The following is an 18,267-nucleotide window of genomic DNA, read 5'->3' as shown; positions in this document are numbered from 1 at the left end:
TCAGCCAGTTGGTCAGCACCTGTCAGCTGCTTGATCAGCACCTGTAAGCCGGTTAAACAGCGCCTGCCAGCCGCTTCATCAGTGCCTGTCAGCTGCTTGATCAGCGACCACTTTGCTGCATGATCAGATCCTACACAGCCACGTGGTCAGTGACCCTCAGCCTGTTGATCAGCGCCTGTCAGCCGCTTGATCATTTCCTGCTCTGCTGGTCATTCAGCGCCTGGTCAACCACTTCATCAGTGCCTGTCAGCCACTTGACCAGTGCCCACTCAGCTGATTGAAAAGCACCTATGCAGCCGCGTGATAAGTGCCTCTCAGCCGCTAGACAAGCACCTGTCAGAAGCTTGATCGGGGCCTGTCAGCCACTTGAATAGTACCTATCAGCCAGTTGATCAGCACCTGTCATCCGCTTGATCAGCACCTGTCAGCAGCTTTATCAGCACCTACCAGCTGCTTGATTAGCACCTGTCAGCATGTTGATCAACACCTGTCAGCCGCTTCATTAGAAACTCTCAGCCAGTTGATCAGCAACTGTCAGCCAGTTGATCAGCACCTGTCAGCTGCTTGATCAGCACCTGTAAGCCTCTTAAACAACGCCTGCCAGTCGCTTCATCAATGCCTGTCAGCGCTTGATCAGTGCCTTCTCAGCTGCACGATCAATGCCTACTGAGCCTTGAATGAGCCCCTACACAGCCGCGTGATCAGAGACTGTCAGACGCTTGATCAGCGCATAATCACCTCCTCGATCAACGCCTATTGAGCGGCCCAATCAGCACCTGTCAGCTGCTGGACAAGCACCTATAAACCACTTGATCAACGCCTAATTAGATTCACTATCAGTATTTACTGAGTCATGTGATCATCGCCTCAGCCGCATGATCTGTGCCTACTGAGCCCCGCGATCAGGGCCTAATCAGCCGTGCAATATGTGCCTGACAGCCGAATGCGAAGTACTGTCAGCCGCTTGATCAGCGATCATCAGCCGCTAGATCAGCATCTGCCAACGGCTTTATCAGCACCTTTCAGCCGCTTGACCAGCGAGTATCAGCCGCTAGATCAACATCTGTCAACGACTTTATCAGCACCTGTCAGTTGCTTGATCAGCGCCTGTCAGCCGCTTTATCATCACCTAATCAGCTGCGCGATCAGCGCCTACTCAACCGCTTCATCACTACCTGGGAGCCACTTTATCAGCACCTGTCAGCCACTATATCAGCACCTGTCAACTGCTTGATCAGCGACCAATTTTCTGCGTGATCAGATCCTACTCAGCCACGTGATCAGATCCTACTCAGCCACGTGATCAGTGACCCTCAGCCGGTTGATCATTTCCTGCTCTGCTGGTCATTCAGCGCCTGGTCAACCACTTCATCAGTGCCTGTCAGCCACTTGACCAGTGCCCACTCAGCTGATTGAAAAGCGCCTACGCAGCCGCGCGATAAGTGCCTCTCAGCCGCTTGACAAGAACCTGTCAGAAGCTTGATCAGGGCCTATCAGCCACTTGTATAGTACCTATCAGCCAGTTGATCAGCACCTGTCAGCCGCTTGATCAGCGCCTATCAGTGGCTTGATTAGCCCCTGTCAGCCAGTTGATCAGCAATTGTCAGCCGCTTGTTAAGCACCTGTCAGCAGCTTGATCAGCGCTTGACCACTTTCCACTCAGCCGATTGAAAAGCACGGACTGAGCCACGTCGCTTAAACAGCGCCTGCCAGCCGCTTCATCCGTGCCTGTCAGCTGCTTGATCATTGCCTTCTCAGCTGCGCGATCAGCGCCTACTCAGCCGCGAATCAGCCCCTACACAGCCGCGTGATCATAGTCTGTCAGCCTCTTTATCAGAGTCGGTCATCCGCTTGTTCAGCACCTGTCAGCAAGTTGAAGAGTGCCTACTCAGCCGCGCAAATTGCATCTCTCAGCCAGTTGATCTGCACCTACTGAGCCCAGCAATCAACGCCTACTCAGCCGCCCGATCCGTGCCTGTCAGCCGCTTGAGAAGTACCTGTCATTCAGTTGATCAGCACCTCTCAGCCAGTTGATCACCACCTGTAAGCCACTGGATCAGGACCTGTCAGCCGCTTGATCAGCGATTATCAGCCGCTAGATCAACATCCGTCAAAGACTTTATCAGCACCTGTCAGCCGCTTTATCATCGCCTAATCAGCTGCGCTATCAGGGCCTACTCAACCGCTTGATCAGTACCTGACAGCCACTTTATCAGCACCTGTCAGCCACTATATCAGCACCTGTCAACTGCTTGATCAGCGTCAACTTTGCTGCGTGATCAGATCCTACTCAGCCACGTGATCAGTGACCCTCAGCCGGTTGATCAGCGCATGTCAGCCGCTTGATCATTTCCTGCTCTGCTGGTCATTCAGCGCCTGGTTAAGCACTTCATCAGTGCCTGTCAGCCACTTGACCAGTGCCCACTCAGCTGATTGAAAAGCACCTACGCAGCCGCACAATAAGTGCCTCTCAGCCGCTTGACAAGCACCTGTCAGAAGCATGATCAGGGCCTATCAGCCACTTGAGTAGTACCTATCAGCCACTTGATCAGCACCTGTCAGCCGCTTTATCAGCGCCTGTTACCCACTTTATCATAGTCTAACCAGCTGCATGATCAGCGCCTACTCAGCCGCTTGATCAGTACCAGTCAGCCAGTTGATCAGCACCTGTCAGCAGCTTGCTAAACGCGTGTCAGCCTCTTGACCAGAACCTAATCAGCCACGCGATCATCATTTACTCAGCCGCATGATCATCGCCTCAGCCGCTTGATCTGTGTCTACTCAGCCCCGCGATCAGCGCCTACTCAGCCGTGCGATGTGCGCCTGACAGACACTTCAGAAGTACTGTCAGCCACTTTATCAGCGACTATCAGTCGCTTGATCAGCACCTGTCAACGACTTTATGAGCAACTGTCAGCCGCTTGATTAGCGCCTGTCAGCAGCTTGACCACTGCCCACTCAGCCGATTGAAAAGCGCCAATGCAGCCTCGCGATAAGTATCAGTCAGCCGCCTGAAAATCACCTGTCAGCAGCTTGATCAGGGCCTATTAGCCACTTGATTAGCACCTGTCAGCTAGTTGATCAGCACCTGTCAGCCAATTGATCAGCACCTGTCAGCCGCTTCATTAGCACCTGTCAGCCAGTTGAACAGCACCTGTCAGCCCCTTGATCATCGCCTATCAGCCGTGTGATTAGCACCTGTCAGCCAGTTGATCAGCACCTGTCAGCCTCTTGATCAGAACCTGTCAGTAGCTTGATCATCGATTATCAGCTACTTGATTAGCACTTGTCAACCAGTTGATCAGCACCTGCCTACCGATTGATCAGTGCCTGTCAGCTGCTTGATCATTGCAGTCTCAGGTGCGCAAATAGCGCCTATCAGCAGCTTGATTAGCACCTGTCAGCCAGATGATCAGCACCTGTCAGAAGCTTGAGCAGCGAGTATCAGCTGATTGATCAGCAACTGTCAGCCAGTTGATCAGCACCTGTCAGCAGATTGATCAGGGCCTATCAGCCACTTGATTAGCACCTGTAAGCCAGTTGATCTGCACCTGAGAGTCGTTTCATTAGCACCTGTCAGCCAGTTGATCAGCACCTGTATTCCGCTTGATCAGCACCTGTCAGCAGGTTGATCAGTGCGTATCAGCTGCTTGATTAACACCTGTCAGTCTATTGATCATCACCTGTCAACCGCTTGATCAGCGCCCAATTTGCTACATGATCAGAGCCTACTCAGCCACGCGGTCAGTGACGCTCAGCCGATTGATCTTCTCCTGTCAGCTGCTTGATCATTTCCTGCTCTGCTGGTCATTCAGCGCCTGGTCAACCACTTCCTCAGTGGCTTTCAGAAACTTGACCAGTGCCCTCTCAGCTGATTGAAAAGCGCCTACACAGCAGCGAGAAAAGTGCCTCTCAGCCGCTTGACAAGCACCTGTCAGCAGCTTGATCAGCCCTTGCCCACTTTTCACTCAGCCGATTGAAAAGCACCGACTCAGCCGCGCGAATAGCATCTTTCGGCCAGTTGATCTGTGCCTACTGTGCCCCCCAATCAGCGCCTACTCAGCCGCCCGATCAGTGTCTGTCAGCCGCTTGAGAAGTACCTGTCAGCCAGTTGATCAGCACCTGTCAGCCCCTTGATCAGCGCCTATCATCCGCTTGATCAGCACCTGTCAGCCACTTGATCAGCACCTGTCAGCAGCTTGATAATCGCGTGTCAGCCTCGTATTCAGCACCTAATCAGCCACGCGATGATCATTTATTCAGCCGCGTGATCACCGCCTCAGCCTCTTGATCTGTGCCTACTCTGCTCCACGACCAGCGCCTACTCAGCCATGCGATCTGCGCCTGACAGCCACTTGATCAACGACTATCAGCCGCTTGATCAGCACCTCTCAACCACTTTATCATCACCTGTCATCCGCTTGATCAGCGCCTGTTAGCCGCTATATCATTGCCTAATCAGCTGCATGATCAGCGCCTACTCAGCCACTTGATCAGTACCTACTCAGCCACTTGATCAGTACCAGTAAGCCAGTTGATCAGCACCTGTCAGCAGCTTGATCAGCGCCTATCAGCTGCTTGATTAGCACCTGTCAGCCAGTTGATCAGCACCTCTCAGCCAGTTCATCAGCACCTGTATGCCACTGGGTCAGCGCCTACTCAGCCACTTGATCATCGCCTTTTCAGCTGCTAGATCAGCGCCTACTCAGCCACTTGATTAGAACCTGTCAGCCAGTTGATCAGCACCTGTCAGCCGCTTGATCAGCACCTGTCAACAGCTTGATCAGCGCCTATCAGCTGGTTGATTAGCACCTGTCAGCCAGTTGATCAGCACCTCTCAGACATTTGATCACCACCTGTAAGCCACATGATCAGCACCTGTCAGCCGCTTGATCAGCACCTTTCAGCAGCTTGATCAGCGCTTATCAGCTGCTTAATTAACACTTCTGAGCCACTTGATCAGCACCTGTTAGCCATATGATTAGCGCCTATCAGCTGCTTGATTAGCACCTGTCAGCCAGTTGATTAGCACCTGTCAGCCGCTTAATCAGCACCTGTAAGCAGCTTGATCAGCACCTTTTAGCAGCTTTATCAGCACCTATTAGCTGCTTCATTAGCACCTGTCAGTATGTTGATCTACACCTGTCAGCCGCTTCATTAGCAACTGTCAGGCAGTTGATCAGAAACTATCATCCTCTTGATTAACACTTGTCAGACAGTTGATGAGCACCTGTCAGCCATTTTATGAGCATCTTTCAGCAGCTTGATCAGCGCCTATCAGCTGCTTAATTAACACTTCTCAGCCAGTTGATCAGCACCTGTCAGCAGCTTGATCATCACCTGTCAGCAGCTTTATCAGCACCTATCAGCTGCTTGATTAGCACCTGTCATCATTTTGATCAACACCTGTCAGCCGCTTCATTAGCAACTGTCTGCCAGTTGATCAGCACCTGTAAGCCGCTTAAACAGAGCCTGACAGCCGCTTGATCAGTGCCTTCTCTGCTGCGCGATAAATGCCTACTCAGCAACGAATCAGCCCCTACAGAGCCAAGTGATCATAGTCTGTCAGCCGCTTGATCAGAGACTGTCAGACGCTTGATCAGCGCCTAATCACCCCCTCGATCAGTACCTATTGACCGGCGCGATCAGCACCTCTCAGCCGCTTGACAAGCACCTATAAACCACTTGATCAACACCTAATTAGCTTCGCTATTAGTATTTACTGAGCCATGGGATCATCGCCTCAACCGCATGATCTGTGCCTACTCAGCCCCGCGATCAGTGCCTACTCAGCCGTGTGATATGTGCCTGACAACGGATTGTGAACTACTGTCAGCCGCTTGATCAGCGATTATCAGCCGCTAGATCAGCATCTGTCCACGACTTATCAGCACATTTCCGCCGCTTGATCAGGGCCTGTCAGGCGCTTTATCCTCGCCTAATCAGCTGCGTGATCAGCACCTACTCAACCGGTTGATCAGTATCTGTCTGCCACTTTATCAGCACCTGTCAGCCACTATATCAGCACCTGTCAACTGCTTGATCAGCGACCACTTTGCTGCGTGATCAGATCCTACTCAGCCACATGATCAGTGACCCTCAGCCGGTTGATCAGCGCCTGTCAGCTGCTTGATCATTTCCTGCAATGCTGGTCATTCATCGCCTGGTCAACCACTTCACCAGTGCCTGTCAGTGACTTGACCAGTGCCCACTCAGCTGATTGAAAAGCGCCTACAAAGCCGCGCGATAAGTGCCTCTCAGCCGCTTGACAAGCACCTGTCAGAAGCTTGATCAGGGCCTATCAGCCACTTGAATATTACCTATCAGCCAGTTGATCAGCGCCTGTCAGACCCTTGATCAGCGCCTATCAGCTGCTAGATCATAACCTGTCAGCCGCTTGATCAGCGCCTATCAGCCGCTTGATCAGCACCTGTCAGCCAGTTGACCAGTACCTGTCAGCCGATTGATCAGCGCCTAGCAGTGCTGGATTAGCCCCTGTCAGCGAGTTGATCAGCACCTCTCAGCTGCTTGATCAGCACCTGTAAGCCGCTTAAACAGCGCCTGCCAACTGCTTCATCAGTGCCTGTCAGCTGCTTGACCATTGGCTTCTCAGCTGCGCGATCAGCGCCTAGTCAACCGCGAATCAGCCCCTACACAGCCGCGTGATCATAGTCTGTCAGCCTCTTTCTCAGAGTCGGTCATCCGCTTGATCAGCACCTGTCAGCAGGTTGAAGAGTGCCTACTCAGATGTGTGAATTGCATCTCTCAGCCAGTAGATCTGCACATACTGAGCCCCGCAATCAGCGCCTACTCAGCCGCCCGATCAGCACCTGTCAGCCGCTTGATAAGCACCTTTCAGCAGGCTTGATCAGCGCCTATCAGCTGCTTAATTAACACTTCTGAACCAGTTGATAAGCACCTGTTAGCCGCTTGATCAGCACCTATCAGCCAGTTGATCATCACCTCTAAGCCAATGAATCAGCACCTGTCAGCGGCTTGATCAGCACCTTTCAGCAGCTTGATCAGCGCCTATCAGCTGCTTAATTAACACTTCTCAGCCAGTTGATCAGCACCTGTTAGCCGCTTGATCAGCGCCTATCAGCCGCTTGATTAGCACCTGTCAGCCGCTTAATCAGCACCTGTCAGCAGCTTGATCAGCATCTGTCAGCAGCTTTATCAGCACCTATCAGCTGCTTGATTAGCACCTGTCAGCATGTTGATCAACACCTGTCAGCCACTTCATTAGCAACTGTCAGCCAGTTTATCAGCACCTGTCAGCTGCTTGATCAGCACCTGTAAGCCGCTTAAACAGTGCTGCCAGCCGCTTGATCAGTGCCTTCTCAGCTGCGCCATCAATGCCTACTTAGCCGAGGAACAGCCCCTACACTGCCGGGTGATCATAGTCTGTCGGCCGCTTGATCAGAGAGTGTCAGACGCTTGATCAGAGCCTAAACACCCCCTCGATCAGCGCCTATTCAGCGCCGTGATCAGCACCTGTCAGCCGCTTGACAAGCTCCTATAAACCACTTGATCAACACCTAATTAGCTTCGCTATCAGTATTTACTGAGCCATGCGATGCTCGCCTCAGCAGCATGATCTGTGCCTATTCAACCCTGCGATCACTGCCTACTCAGCCGTGCGATATGTGCCTGACAGCTGATTGAGAATTACTGTCAGCTGCTTGATCAGCGATTATCAGCCGCCAGATCAGCATCTGTCAAAGATTTATCAGCACCTCTCAGCCCCTTGATCAGCGATTATTATCCGCTAGATCAACATCTGTCAACGACTTTATCAGCACCTGTCAGCCGCTTTATCATTGCCTAATCAGCTGCGCGATCAGCGCCTACTCAACGGCTTGATCAGTACCTGTCAGCCAATTTATCAGCACCTGTCAGCCACTCTATCAGCACCTGTCAACTGCTTGATCAGCGACCACTTTGCTGCGTGATCAGATCCTACTCAGCCACGTGATTCGTGACCCTCAGCCTGTTGATCAGCGCCTGTCAGCCGCTTGATCATTTCCTGCTCTGCTGGTCATTCAGCGCCTGGTCAAGCACTTCATCAGTGCCTGTCAGCCACTTGACCAGTGCCCACTCAGCTGATTGAAAAGCGCCTACAAAGCCGCGCGATAAGTGCCTCTCAGCCGCTTGACAAGCACCTGTCAGAAGCTTGATCAGGGCCTATCAGCCACTTGAATATTACCTATCAGCCAGTTGATCAGCGCCTGTCAGACCCTTGATCAGCGCCTATCAGCTGCTAGATCATAACCTGTCAGCCGCTTGATCAGCGCCTATCAGCCGCTTGATCAGCACCTGTCAGCCAGTTGACCAGTACCTGTCAGCCGATTGATCAGCGCCTAGCAGTGCTGGATTAGCCCCTGTCAGCGAGTTGATCAGCACCTCTCAGCTGCTTGATCAGCACCTGTAAGCCGCTTAAACAGCGCCTGCCAACTGCTTCATCAGTGCCTGTCAGCTGCTTGACCATTGGCTTCTCAGCTGCGCGATCAGCGCCTAGTCAACCGCGAATCAGCCCCTACACAGCCGCGTGATCATAGTCTGTCAGCCTCTTTATCAGAGTCGGTCATCCGCTTGATCAGCACCTGTCAGCAGGTTGAAGAGTGCCTACTCAGATGTGTGAATTGCATCTCTCAGCCAGTAGATCTGCACATACTGAGCCCCGCAATCAGCGCCTACTCAGCCGCCCGATCAGCACCTGTCAGCCGCTTGATAAGCACCTTTCAGCAGGCTTGATCAGCGCCTATCAGCTGCTTAATTAACACTTCTGAACCAGTTGATAAGCACCTGTTAGCCGCTTGATCAGCACCTATCAGCCAGTTGATCATCACCTCTAAGCCAATGAATCAGCACCTGTCAGCGGCTTGATCAGCACCTTTCAGCAGCTTGATCAGCGCCTATCAGCTGCTTAATTAACACTTCTCAGCCAGTTGATCAGCACCTGTTAGCCGCTTGATCAGCGCCTATCAGCCGCTTGATTAGCACCTGTCAGCCGCTTAATCAGCACCTGTCAGCAGCTTGATCAGCATCTGTCAGCAGCTTTATCAGCACCTATCAGCTGCTTGATTAGCACCTGTCAGCATGTTGATCAACACCTGTCAGCCACTTCATTAGCAACTGTCAGCCAGTTTATCAGCACCTGTCAGCTGCTTGATCAGCACCTGTAAGCCGCTTAAACAGTGCTGCCAGCCGCTTGATCAGTGCCTTCTCAGCTGCGCCATCAATGCCTACTTAGCCGAGGAACAGCCCCTACACTGCCGGGTGATCATAGTCTGTCGGCCGCTTGATCAGAGAGTGTCAGACGCTTGATCAGAGCCTAAACACCCCCTCGATCAGCGCCTATTCAGCGCCGTGATCAGCACCTGTCAGCCGCTTGACAAGCTCCTATAAACCACTTGATCAACACCTAATTAGCTTCGCTATCAGTATTTACTGAGCCATGCGATGCTCGCCTCAGCAGCATGATCTGTGCCTATTCAACCCTGCGATCACTGCCTACTCAGCCGTGCGATATGTGCCTGACAGCTGATTGAGAATTACTGTCAGCTGCTTGATCAGCGATTATCAGCCGCCAGATCAGCATCTGTCAAAGATTTATCAGCACCTCTCAGCCCCTTGATCAGCGATTATTATCCGCTAGATCAACATCTGTCAACGACTTTATCAGCACCTGTCAGCCGCTTTATCATTGCCTAATCAGCTGCGCGATCAGCGCCTACTCAACGGCTTGATCAGTACCTGTCAGCCAATTTATCAGCACCTGTCAGCCACTCTATCAGCACCTGTCAACTGCTTGATCAGCGACCACTTTGCTGCGTGATCAGATCCTACTCAGCCACGTGATTCGTGACCCTCAGCCTGTTGATCAGCGCCTGTCAGCCGCTTGATCATTTCCTGCTCTGCTGGTCATTCAGCGCCTGGTCAAGCACTTCATCAGTGCCTGTCAGCCACTTGACCAGTGCCCACTCAGCTGATTGAAAAGCGCCTACACGGCCGCGCGATAAGTGCCTCTCAGCCGCTTGACAAGCACCTGTCAGAAGTTTGATCAGGGCCTATCAGCCACTTGATCAGCACCTGCCAGCTGCTTGATGAGTGCCTATCAGCCGCTTGACTAGCACCTGTCAGCCAGTTGATCAGCACCTGTCAGCCCCTTGATCAGCGCCTATCAGCCGCTTGATCAGCACCTGTCAGCCGCTTGATGAGTGCCTATCAGCCGCTTGATTAGCACCTGTCAGCCAGTTGACCAGCACCTGTCAGCCGCTTGATAAGCGCCTATCAGTGGCTTGATTAGCCCCTGTCAGCCAGTTGATCAGCAGTTGTTAGATGCTTGTTAAACACCTGTCAGCAGCTTGATCAGCACCTGTCAGCAGCTTTATCAGCACCTGTCAGCCGCTTAATCAGCACCTGTCAGCATGTTGATCAAAACCTTTCAGCCGCTTCATTAGCAACTGTCAGCCAGTTGATCAGAACCTGTCAGCTGCTTGATCAGCACCTGAAAGCCGCTTAAACAGCACCTGACAGCCTCTTGATCATTGCCTTCTCAGCTGCGCGATCAATGCCTACTCATCTGCGAATCAGCCCCTAAACAGCCGCGTGATCATAGTCTGTAAGCCGCTTGATCAGAGACTGTCAGACACTTGATCAGCGCCTAATCACCCCCTCGATCAGCGCATATTGAGCGGTGCGATCAGCACCTGTCAGCCTCTTGACAAGCACTTATAAACCACTTGATCAACACCTAATTAGCTTCGCTCTTGGTATTTACTGAGCCATGCGATCATCGCCTCAGCCGCATGATCTGTGCCTACTCAGCGGTGCGATATGTGCCTGACAGCCAATTGCAAAGTACAGTCAGCCGCTAGATCAGTGATTATCAGCCGCTGGATCAGCATCAGTTAACGACTTTATCAGCACCTTTCAGCCGCTTGATCATCGCCTGTAATCCGCTTGATCAGCGATTATCAGCCGCTAGATCAACATCTTTCAACGACTTTATCAGCACCTGTCAGCCGCTTGATCAGCACCTGTCAGCCCCTTTATCATCGCCTAATCATCGCCTACTCAATCGCTTCATCAGTACGTGTCAGCCACTTTATCAGCACCTGTTAGCAAGTATATCAGCACCTGTCAACTGCTTGATCAGCGACCACTTTGCTGCGTGATCAGATCCTACTCAGCCACGTGATCAGTGACCCTCAGTCGCTTGATCAGCGCCTGTCAGCCGCTTGATAGCGTCTATCAGTGGCTTGATTAGCCCCTGTCAGCCAGTTGATCAGCAATTGTCAGCCGCTTGCTAAGCACATGTCAGCAGCTTGACCAGCGCTTGACCATTTTCCACTCAACCGATTGAAAAGCACCGACACAGCCGCGCGAAGAGCATCTTTCAGACAGTTGATCTGTGCCTATTGAGCCCCGCAGTCAGTGCCTACACAGCAGCCCGATCAGTGCTTCTCAGCCGCTTGACAAGTACCTGTCAGCCACTTGATCAGCACCTGTCAGCAGTTTGATAAACGCCTGTCATCCTCTTGATCAGAACCTAATCAGCCACGCGATGATCATTTATTCAGCCACGTGATCATCGCCTCAGCCTCTTGATCTGTGCCTACTCAGCCCCACGACCAGCGCCTACTCAGCCATGCGATCTGAGCCTGACAGCCACTTGATCAACGACTATCAGCCGCTTGATCAGCACCTGTCATCCACTTTATCATCACCTGTAAACCGATTGATCAGCGCCTGTTAGCTGCTTTGTCATCGACTAATCAGCTGCATGATCAGCGCCTACTCAGCCGCTTGATCTGTACCAGTCAGCCAGTTGATCAGCACCTGTCAGTAGCTTTATCAGCACCTATCAGCTGCTTGATTAGCACCTGTCAGCATGTTGATCAACACCTGTCAGCCGCTTCATTAGCAACAGTCAGCCAGTTGATCAGCACCTGTCATGTGCATGATCAGCACCTGTAAGCCGCTTAAACAGCGCCTGCTAGCCGCTTCATCAGTGCCTGTCAGCTGCTTAATCATTGCCTTCTCAGCTGCGCGATCAGCGCCTACTCAGCAGCAAATCAGCCCCTACACAGCCGCGTGATCATAGTCTGCTGGCCTCTTGATCAGAGACTGTCAGACGCTTCATCAGCGCCTAATCACCCCCTCCATCAGCGCCTATTGAGCGGCGCAATCAGCACCTGTCAGCCGCTTGAAAAGCACCTATAAACCACTTGATCAACACCTAATTAGCTTCGCTATCAGTATTTATTGAGCCATGCGTTCATCGCCTCAGCTGCATGATCTGTGCCTACTCAGCCCCGCGATCAGGGACTACTCAGCCGTGCGATATGTGTCTGACAGCCGACTGAGTTGTACTGTCAGCCGCTTTATCAGCGATTATCAGCCGCTAGATCAACATCTGTCAACGACTGTATCAGCACCTTTCAGCCGCTTGATCAGCGCCTTTCAGCCGCTTTATCATCGCCTAATCAGCTGCGCGATCAGCGCCTACTCAACCGCTTGATCAGTACCTGTCAGCCACATTATCAGCACCTGTCGGCCAATATAACAGCACCTGTCAACTGCTTGATCAGCGACCAATTTGCTGCGTGATCAGATCCTTCTCAGCCACGTGAGCAGTGACCCTCAGCCAGTTGATCAGCACCTGTAAGCCACTGGATCATCGCCTGTTAGCCGCTTGATCATCGCCTTATCAGCTGCACGATCAGCGCATACTCAGCCGCTTGATCTGAACCTGTCAGCCAGTTGACCAGCACCTGTCAGCCGCTTGATCAGCACCTGTCAGCAGGTTTATCAGCACCTATCAGCTGCTTGATTAGCGCCTGCCAGCATGTTGATCAGCGCCTGTCAGCCGCTTGATCATTTCCTGCTCTCCTGGTCATTCAGCGCCTGGTCAACCACTTCATCAGTGCCTGTCAGCCACTTGACCAGTACCCACTCAGCTGATTGAAAAGCACATACGCAGCCGCGTAATAAGTACCTCTCAGCCGCTAGAGAAGCACCTTTCAGAAGCTTGATCAGGGCCTGTCAGCCACTTTAATAGTACCTATCAGCCAGTTGATCAGCACCTGTCAGCCGCTTGATCAGCACCTATCAGTGGCTTGAGTAGCCCCTGTCAGCCAGTTGATCAACAATTGTCAGCCGCTTGTTAAGGACCTGTCAGCAGCTTGATCAGCACTTGACCACTTTCCGCTCAGCCGATTGAAAAGCACCGACTCAGCCGGGCGAATAGCATCTTTCGGCCAGTTGATCTGTGCCTACTGAGCCCGGCAATCAGCGCCTACTCAGACGCCCGATCAGTGTCTGTCAGCCGCTTGAGAAGTACCTGTCAGCTAGTTGATCATCACCTGTCAGCCGCTTGATCAGCGCCTGTTACCCGCTTTCTCATCACTTAATCAGCTGCATGATCAGCGCCTACTCAGCGGCTTGATCAGTACCAGTCAGCCAGTTGATTAGCACCTGTCAGCAGCTTGATCAGCGCCTATCAGCTGCTTGATTAGCACCTGTCAGCCAGTTGATCTGCGCGTGTAAGCCACTGGATCAGCGCCTGTTAGCCGCTTGATCATCGCCTTATCAGCTGCACGATCAGCGCCTACTCAGCCGTTTGATCAGAACCTGTCAGACAGTTGATCAGCACCTGTCAGCTGCTTGATCACCACCTGTCAGTAGCTTAATCAGCACCTATCAGCTGCTTGATTAGCACCTGTCAGCATGTTGATCAACACTTGTCACCGCTTGATTAGCACCTGTCCGCCAGTTGATCAGCACCTGTCAGCTGCTTGATCAGCACCTGTAAGCCGCTTAAACAGCGCCTACCAGCCGCTTCATCAGTGCCTGTCAGCTGCTTGATCATTGCCTTCTCAGCTGCGCGATCAGCGCCTACTCAGCCCCTATACAGCCACGTGATCAGAGTCTGTCAGCCTCTATATCAGAGTCGGTCATCCGCTTGATCAGCACCTGTCAGCAGGTTGAAGAGTGCCTACTCAGCCGTGCAAATTGCATCTCTCAGCCAGTTGATCTGCGCCTACTGAGCCCTGCAATCAGCCCATATTCAGCCGCCCGATCAGTGCCTGTCAGCTGCTTGAGAAGTACCTGTCAGCCAGTTGATCAGCACCTCTCAGCCAGTTGATCACCACCTGTAAGCCACTGGATCAGAACCTGCCAGCCGATTCATCAGCAACGTTCAGCATTTTGATCAGCACCTATCAGCTGCTTAATTAACGCTTCTCAGCCAGTTGATCAACACCTGTTAGCCGCTTGATCAGCGCCTATCTGCCGCTTGATTAGCACCTGTCTACCCAGTTGATTAGCACCTGTCAGCCGATAAATCAGCACCTGTAAGCAGCTTGATCAGCACCTGTCAGCAGCTTTATCAGCACCTATCAGCTGCTTGATTAGCACCTGTCAGCATGTTGATCAACACCTGTCAGCTGCTGGATTAGCACCTGTCAGCCAGTTGATCAGCACCTGTCAGCTACTTGATCAGCACCTGTAAGCCGCTTAAACAGCGCCTGCCAGCCGCTTCATCAGTGCCTGTCAGCTGCTTGTTCATTGCCTTCTCGGCTGCGCGATCAGCCCCTACACAGCCGCGTGATCATAGTCTGTCAGCCTCTTTATCAGAGTCGGTCATCCGCTTGATCAGCACCTGTCAGCAGGTTGAAGAGTGCCTACTCAGCCGCGCGAATTGCATCTCTCAGCCAGTTGATCAGCACCTCTCAGCCAGTTGATCAGCACCTGTAAGCCACTGGATCAGCACCTGTCAGCCTCTTGATCAGCACCTGTCAGCAGCTTGATCAGCGCCTATCAACTGTTTGATTAGCACCTGTCAGCCAGTTGATCAGCACCTCTCAGCCAGTTGATCAGCACCTGTAAGCCACTGGATCAGCGCCTGTTAGCCGCTTGATCATCGCCTTATCAGATGCACGATCAGCGCCTACTCAGCTGCTTGATCAGAAGCTCTCAGCCAGTTGATCAGCACCTGTCAGCCACTTGATCAGCACCTGTCAGCAGCTTTATCAGCACCTATCAGCTGCTGGATCAGCACCTGTCAGCCGCTTGATCAGCACCTGTCAGCAGCTTTATCAGCACCTATCAGCTGCTTGATCAGCATCTGTCAGCCACTTGATCAGCACCTGTCAGCAGCTTGATAAACGTCTGTCAGCCTCTTGATCAGCACCTAATCTGCCAAGCGATGATCATTTACTTAGCCGCGTGATCATCGCCTCAGCCTCTTGATCTGTGCCTACTCAGCGCCACGACCAGCGCCTACTCAGTCATGCGATCTGTGCCTGACAGCCACTTGATCAACGACTATCAGCCGCTTGATCAGCACTTGTCAACCACTTTATCATCACCTGTCAGCCGCTTGATCAGCGCCTGTCAGCGGCTTTATCATCGCCTAATCAGCTGCGCGATCAGCGCCTACTCAACCGCTTGATCGGTACCTGTCAGCAATTGTATCAGCACCTGTCAGCCACTATATCAGCACCTGTCAACTGCTTGATCAGCGACCACTTTGCTGCGTGATCAGATCCTACTCAGCCACGTGATCAGTGACTCTCAGCCGGTTGAGCAGCGCCTGTCAGCCGCTTGATCATTTCCTGCTCTGCTGGTCATTCAGCGCCTGGTCAACCACTTCATCAGTGCCTGTCAGCCACTTGACCAGTGCCCACTCAGCTGATTGAAAAGCGCCTACACTGCCGCGCGATAAGTGCCTCTCAGCCGCTTGACAAGCACCTGTCAGAAGCTTGATCAGGGCCAATCTACCACTTGAATAGTACCTGTCATCCAGTTGATCGACACCTGTCAGCCGCTTGATCAGGACCTTTCAGCAGCTTTATCAGCAACTCTCAGCTGCTTGATTAGCACCTGTCAGCATGTTCATCAACACCTGACAGCCCCTTCATTAGCAACTGTCAGCCAGTTGATCAGCAACTGTTATCCGCTTGATTACCACCTGTCAGCTAGTTGATCAGCACCTGTCAGCTGCTTCATCAGCACCTGTAAGCCGCTTAAACAGCGCCTGCCAGCCGTTTCATCAGTGCCTGTTAGCTGCTAGATCATTGCCTTCTCAGCTGCGGGATCAACGCCTACTCAGCCGCGAATCAGCCCCTAAACAGCCACGTGATCATAGTCTGTCAACCTCTTTATCAGAGTCGTTCATCCGCTTGATCAGAACCTGTCAGCAGGTTGAAGAGTGCCTACTCAGCCGTGCGAATTGCATCTCTCAGCCAGTTGATCTGCACCTACTGAGACCTGCAATCAGCGCCTACTCAGCGGCCCGATCAGTGCCTGTCAGCTGCTTGAGAAGTAACTGTCAGCCAGTTGATCAGCACCTCTCAGCCAGTTGATCACCACCTGTAAGCCACTAGATCAGAACCTGTCAGACGCTTGATCAGCACCGTTCAGCAGCTTGATCAGCACCTATCAGCTGCTTAATTAACACTTCTCAGCCAGTTGATCAGCACCTGTTAGCCGCTTGATCAGCGCCTATCAGCCGCTTAATCAGCACCTATCAGCTGCTTGATTAGCACCTGTCAGCATGTTGATCAACACCTGTCAGCCGCTTCATTAGCAACTGTCAGCCAGTTGATCAGCACCTGTCAGTTGCTTGATCAGCACCTGTAAGCCGCTTAAACATCGCCTGCCATCCGCTTGATAAGTGCATTCTCAGCTGTGTGATCAACGCCTACTCAGCCGCGAATCAGCCCCTACACAGCCACGTGATCATAGTCTGTCAGCCATTTGATCAGAGACTGTCAGACGCTTGATCAGCGCCTAATCACCCCCTCCATCTGCGCCTATTCAGGGGCGCAATCAGCACCTGTCAGCCGCTTGATCAGCGATTATCAGCCGCTAAATCAACATCTGTTAAGGACTTTATCAGCACCTGTGAGCTGCTTGATCCGCACCTGTCAGCCACTATATCAGCACCTGTCAACTGCTTGATCAGCGACCACTTTGCTGCGTGATCAGATCCTACTCAGACACATGATCAGTGACCCTCAGCCGGTTGATCAGCGCCAGTCAGCCGCTTGATCATTTCCTGCTCTGCTGGTCATTCAGCCCCTGGTCAAGCACTTCATCAGTGCCTGTCAGCCACTTGACCAGTGCCCACTCAGCTGATTGAAAAGGGCCTGCGCAGCTGCGCGATAAGAGCCTCTCAGCCGCTTGAGAGGCAACTGTCAGAAGATTGATCAGGGCCTATCAGCCACTTGAATAGTACCTATCAGACAGTTGATCAGCACCTGTCAGCAACTTGATGAGCGCCTATCAGCCGCTTGATCTGCACCTGTCAGCCGCTTGGTGAGTGCCTATCAGCTCTTGATCAGCGCCTGTTAGCCACTTTATCATCGTCTAATCAGCTGCATGATCAGGGCCTACACACCAGCTTGATCAGTACCAGACAGCCAGTTGATCAGCAACTGTCAGCAGCTTGATAAACGCGTGTCAGCCTCTTGACCAGCACCTAATCAGCTACGCGATCATCATTTACTCAGCCGCACGAACATCACCTCAGCCGCTTGATCTGTGTCTACTCAGCCCCGCGATCAGCGCCTACTCAGCCGTGCGATGTGCGCCTGACAGACACTTGAGAAGTACTGTCAGCCACTTTATCAGCGACTATCAGTCGCTTGATCAGCACCTGTCAACGACTTTATCAGCACCTGTCAGCCGCTTGATTAGCGCATGTCAGCTGCTTGACCACTGCCCACTCAGCCGATTGAAAAGCGCCAATGCAGCCGCGCGATAAGCACCAGTCAGCCGCCTGAAAATCACCTGGCAGCACCTTGATCAGGGCCTATTAGCCACTTGATTAGCACCTGTCAGCCAGTTGATCAGCACCTGTCAGCAGATTGATCAGGGCCTATCAGCCACTTGATTAGCACCTGTCAGCCAGTTGATCAGCACCTGAGAGTCGCTTCATTAGCACCTGTCAGCCAGTTGATCAGCACCTGAGAGTCGCTTCATTAGCACCTGTCAGCCAGTTGATCAGCACCTGTCATCTGGTTGATCAGCACCTGTCAGCAGGTTGATCAGTGGGTATCAGCTGCTTGATTAACACCTGTCAGTCTATTGATCATCACCTGCCAACCGCTAGATCAGCACCCACTTTGCTGCATGAACAGAGCCTACTCAGCCACGTGGTCAGTGACGCTCAGCCGGTTGGTCTTCTCCTGTCAGGCGCTTGATCATTTCCTGCTATGCTGGTCATTCAGCGCCTGGTCAACCACTTGATCAGTG

This window comes from Bubalus kerabau, unplaced genomic scaffold, assembly GCF_029407905.1.
Source record: "Bubalus kerabau isolate K-KA32 ecotype Philippines breed swamp buffalo unplaced genomic scaffold, PCC_UOA_SB_1v2 scaffold_25, whole genome shotgun sequence".
Taxonomy (NCBI): domain Eukaryota; kingdom Metazoa; phylum Chordata; class Mammalia; order Artiodactyla; family Bovidae; genus Bubalus; species Bubalus kerabau.
This window is presented reverse-complemented; position numbering follows the sequence as displayed.